This window comes from Austrofundulus limnaeus, unplaced genomic scaffold, assembly GCF_001266775.1.
Source record: "Austrofundulus limnaeus strain Quisiro unplaced genomic scaffold, Austrofundulus_limnaeus-1.0 Scaffold181, whole genome shotgun sequence".
NCBI lineage: Eukaryota > Metazoa > Chordata > Actinopteri > Cyprinodontiformes > Rivulidae > Austrofundulus > Austrofundulus limnaeus.
In genome coordinates, this window is record NW_013952583.1 from 10,554 (window position 1) to 16,105 (window position 5,552).

Consider the following 5,552-nt stretch of genomic DNA (forward strand, 5'->3'; position numbering starts at 1 on the left):
GTTACCGACATCTGGTGAAAATTTCATGTCATTAGCACCTCTAGTAATATATTTACTGAGAAAAATGGTGACGTGTTCAATACTTATTTTACCCGCTGTAAATCAATTTCCAGTGCAGCCTAATTCAGCCCACCTAAACTCAACTCACTTAAATTAATGGTGGTTGCAACTCGGTCTTCCTTAATAAATGTTATTCCTCGTAACAACCTTGAAAAGATGAGAAGTTCACTTTTGGTTTCATTTACCTGTGGTCATGCAAGGCTGCACTGGAGTCTTTGACCATCTTCCTGCACTAAATCAGAGACAGCACCAAGCACCCAACCATGGCGGTGACTCCTTTTATGATATTCTATAGGATGTTGGTCACAGAGAAGCAGAATGTATGGTCGCCAACACCAACCGATTCTTCACAGGGGTCACAGGAGCAGAGCCTCTTTGTGAATTGTCCCTGCCTTTTAATTGAATACTTCATTAAGCAGCTTCACTTAGAAGCTCAGTGTTTATACAGCTCACTATCTTCTAGGTTTGTTGTCAAGCTACACTGACAGTTGCTGTTTGAAAATGTTAGATATTGTTTTGGCTTCCCCCTTCTCTCTGTTCTTTCCACTTTCTCATTCCACACATGACAGAGTCTGTCACTAGCCACCGATTTGCAATTTTGTGCATCTCTAGTAGGGTAGATGTTATAAAGAGCACGTTAGCTGAATGGTTGGAACTGCAATGCAGCAAAATCATTTGAAGAGGAGCCCTAAATCACCAGACAGGCAGTCGCAAGAGAGAGTTTTACCATCTGCAAAAGCTATTCCCAATTTTTTTTATTTTTTTAAATGACATCAAAAAGACTTTAATGCAAATCTGAGGCACTGTCAGGTTACTCTGTGGTTGTGCATATCTCAGTAGGCAGAGCGTGACATTAAACTTTATGTGTGTAAAAAACTCAATTCTCTGTGTGGCTCAGTAGGCAAGATCAGAGTGACAGAAAACACTGCTGAACCGTCAAGTATCACAACAATGAAGTGTCTGGGAGATTGCTCATTTATGGGGATTGAGAAATTAGAAATCTCAGCCAATGGTGAGAGAGAAGCCGAAATGTTTGCGGGAGAACATAATGATGTTGCGAGATGTGAAGAGCCACTACATTTTTATAGTTCTGTTTAAAACGGGGCAATAAAAATTGCAGCCTATGCATTAAAGAAAATTCCCAGCTACAGTCACATGAACTTTACCTCATTATTTAGAATTTTTAGGAAGTTATAGCCATTTTTGTGTTGGCAAAGTTTGATTAGTTGAGGCAGCCATCTTCACTCCAAATTTGAAAGTTATAGACTTCTTTTTTGTGATTTTCATTAAAATCATTCAAGTAGTTAATGAGATAATTTGCTAACAGGGTTTGTGCCAATGTTTAAACCAAAGTTTTTTGCAAAGATCTTGTGGAATGTGTAGCCCTCAGAGTACATGCTGGGGATGACTTTTAGCTACGGTCTTGGAATTTCCACGACACTACTATCACACCAAATTTAAGCTCATTATTCATAAAAATGAACAAGAATTACTTTTTTTGGTAGGTTCAGATGGCTGGAGCAGCTAGGGTGACTCCAAAGTGAGTTGTAGCTGTACACACAAAAACAGATTTCACCAAAATCCAGCTAACAGTTTTTGAAATATTTTTGCTAAAAACCAGAGTTGACTTTAAAAAGTTTAAAAAACTTCAGTCTGCTATTAAAGTATATGTTGCAGATTAGCAACTTTACTTGTCAAAGAAACGACAGATTTTGAACACGCTTAAAATTCTGTCAGTGCGCCCTAGGGCAGCTGTGGCTACAATGTAGCTTACCATCATCAGTGTGTGAATGTTTGTGTGCATGGGTGAATGTCTGTAAGTGTAAAGCACTTTGGGGTCTGGAGGGACTTGATAAAGCGCTCTATAAGTTCAGTCCATTTATCATTCTCCATTGCAACAACGTATTTCTGTTTTGAATGTCATCTGTAAAAATGAGGTGAGGTGAGGCCAGGCGCAGCAGAGACTGTCTGCAAGTGAAGCACTGGTCAGCCAACAGCGCCTGTCCTGAGTGAGCTGACCTCAAGTAGCTTGAATAAAATAAAGCCTCTATTAACTCTATTATAATCAAAAATAAAAAATGTTGGAGTGGAGAGGAGATACAAAGGAAAACAATGGAGAGAACCAGAAATGGCAAACAACACAAACAATGCCAGACTGCAGGTATGATGAAGACTGGGAGATGATAAGAACTGGGGCTGATGATAAGACTGGAGTGTGTAAGAACCAGGGAGTGACATCTGACAATGGAAACTTACCGACTAAGGGAAAGAGATTGAGACAGCTACAGAAGAAACTGGAGGGAAAAATAAACAAAGAGAAAACAAGGAACAAACAAGAAAAAAGTCTAAAAAAATAGCAAATATAAACAAACATCCAAAAAGACACAGTCCGCATGGCAGACAAGTCTGGCCCAAATCTGGTGTCAAGCTGGCACTGCTGGTATGTGGTTTATCAGCAGAATGTGGGCCTTGTCTGGCAWTGCTGGCCCTCTTTTTAAGATGGCATGCCATAACTGTCCCAGTTGTGGTTTTATTTATGTGGTCCAAATTTGTCAACACCACAAATGGCCCAGTTATGGTTTGGTTTAGGCAGTACTGACCCATGCATGAACCACCTCTGGCAAACCACATCTGCACCACGAAATGGTTATCTTTCTTTGCAGTATATGGGCTGAGTGTTGATGTCTTCTGTGGGTGAGAACTGGACCAGACAAAATTATAGTAATGGTTATAATTCATTTAGTTTCATTTTTTGATCAAAAGTGTGTTCATAGGTCAATATACATGTGTATATTATATATCAAATTATAGGTCACTTTAAAGCATTTACAAACTCATGTTCGAGCCAAGTGTTMGTTATGTGAAGAAAGTGTTTGTTTGAAAGACATAGCCACTTACATCCTTGTACATTTTTATCATGGTATAATGGCAGGCTACTGTTTAGATGAATGTCTATGTATTCACTCTGTTGTTTGGGTTATTTGTATTCTTTTAGCATTAATCAGGTTTAAAGGACTATTTTAAGTGCAATGTTTAAAAATACACAGAACGTAAAATTGCACAACCACCATGTAAAGTCCATTATATTTAGCAAAGTGCCCAGTATTGCCCACAGGAGACTAATGGCATTTTATCAAGAATGCCAAGAGGACTGCAGTCCTCCAGTTTCAGCAGCACTCCTATTAACGCAGGGGAATTTCAGTTCAAGTTCGTATTTTTTAAAATGTACCTGCTTTAAAAGTAAAATTAGTGACATTGGTGACGCAAACAATATAATCTTTTTTTTTTCCCCACAATCTATGGGTGTAGTTGTTAAAAACAAACAAAAAAGCTTTTTGTTGTGATTCCAATTCATATAGTTGACAAATTCGACGTTTGTGTTTTGATTTTAAAAAGGAAACTTATAGCAAATAGAAATAGATATGTGCTCTCATTGCCACTAATTTTTCCTGGAAAAGATTATGAAAATTATACTTTTTTTGCCCATTTGGCAGACTGAATTTTTGTGTAGAAAAGAAAAAAAACGAGAATTTGGAATTCTTGGTAGATTTGATYTGTCTCAATTTTTTACCCAAATAAACATTAAAAGCTGAACTCCATTTTCATTCTATGTGACATCTGGATTATGTTAAAAACAAATGCAATTCTGTCAAGGGCGTAATCACCATCTTAAAAGTGGGGGGGGGGGGCATTTTTTTAAAGGTCATTTTTTTCTGCTTTGGCTGAAAAAAGTGTGTGTGTTGGGGGGGTGCAGAAGACACAGATATTGGAAGTGGGGGGTGGGGCAAGTCCCACCCGCAGCCTATGGCGGTTACGCCCGTGAATGCTGTCACGATCCCGCTTGTGAGGTCATGACAAAAAGAAGACATGCCGATTTTAAAGCAGGTGAAATAACTGGCCAGCAGGACCTAACCAAAACCCAACAGAAACTTTCACATGGCGCCGCACCAGCAGGCAGCCATGGTAGCAGCTCAACGAGAACTATGTGCTTTGTTCTAGTTTTAGTCTATCTTTATATTTTCTATGCTGCCTTTTTTTTATTATTATTTGTATATTATTATGTTTATGTTCACAATGGAGCTGCTTTTTTTCTTGGAGATACTGTTTTTACTCTCTCTTGTTTTGGTTTTATGTCGAGAAATAGAGTAAGCGACCACACTCACTCTCCTACCCACACTTCTATTGTTTACACTCGGGACCAGCTGCTCTCCATAAGGAACTCCGCTGTATAGCTCCACCTGAATGACCGGATGTCCCCTGCGAACTGAGAAGGAAGAGACAAGGCAGGCACGCGGACATCCGACGTCGCAACATGGGAAGGAGGTACAGATCTGCCATCCATCATCATGGGAAATGTGAGATCGCTTCACAACAAGCTAGACGAATTAGCGGCACTAGCGCAACATCGAAGTAGCTACCGAGAGGCCAGCCTCATGTACCTGATGGAGACATGGCTAACACCGCTAACTCCAGACTCACACATAAACATGGATGGCTTTCATTCAGTTTGTGCTGACAGAACCAGGGATAGTGGTAAGAAGAGGGGAGTGGGTCTGSCTGTGTTTGTGAATAATAGATGGTGTAATGCTGGACATGTAACTCTCAAAGAAACACTCTGCAACAAGGACACTGAACTGTTAGCTGTTAGCATGAGCCCATACTATCTCCCACAGGAGTTTTCACATGTAATTGTGATTACTGTGTTTATCCCCYCTCTGCTAATGCTGCTACAGTCTGTGATGTCCTTCACACAACAACCAGCAGACTCCTAACACAGCACCCACAGGCCCTCTTTCTGATCTCTGGGAACTTCAATCATGTTTCTCTGTCCTCCACTCTCCCTACCTTCACCCAATATGCCACCCGCCACACCAGAAATACCAGCACTCTCGACTTACTCTATGCTTACACCAAGGATGCATATAATTCATCAACACTGCCTCCTCTGGGGGGTGGGGGTCAGATCATAACCTTATTCATCTTCATCCTGTTTACAAACCTCTGGTATGCAGGGAGCTAGTGGTGACACGTAAAGCGAGGAAATGGACTGAGGAGACAGAAGAAGCTCTGAGAGACTGTTTCAGCTCCACTGTGTGGGAAGAGCTCTGTGCTCCTCATGGAGAAAACATTGACAACATCACAGACTGCATCACAGATTAGATAAACTTCTGTGTGGACAACACTGTACCCATCAGGACGGTACGATGCTTCTCCAATAATAAGCCCTGGATCAACCTTGAAATAAAGGCTCTGCTAAAGGAGAAAAAGAGAGCCTTTTAGTCAGGAAACAAGGAGGAACAGAGATATACTGAAGAATCTGGGAAGAAAAATCAGAGAGGGGAAAAACATCTACAGGAAGAAGATGGACGACCAGCTGCAGGAGGGTACCCCAGTGGGGTCTGGAGAAACCTCAAAAACATTTCAGGCTATAAAAAAGGAAAAAAATTGTATAGGTCTTCTGGACGGGTTCTTCTTTAATGAAACGTTTCGTC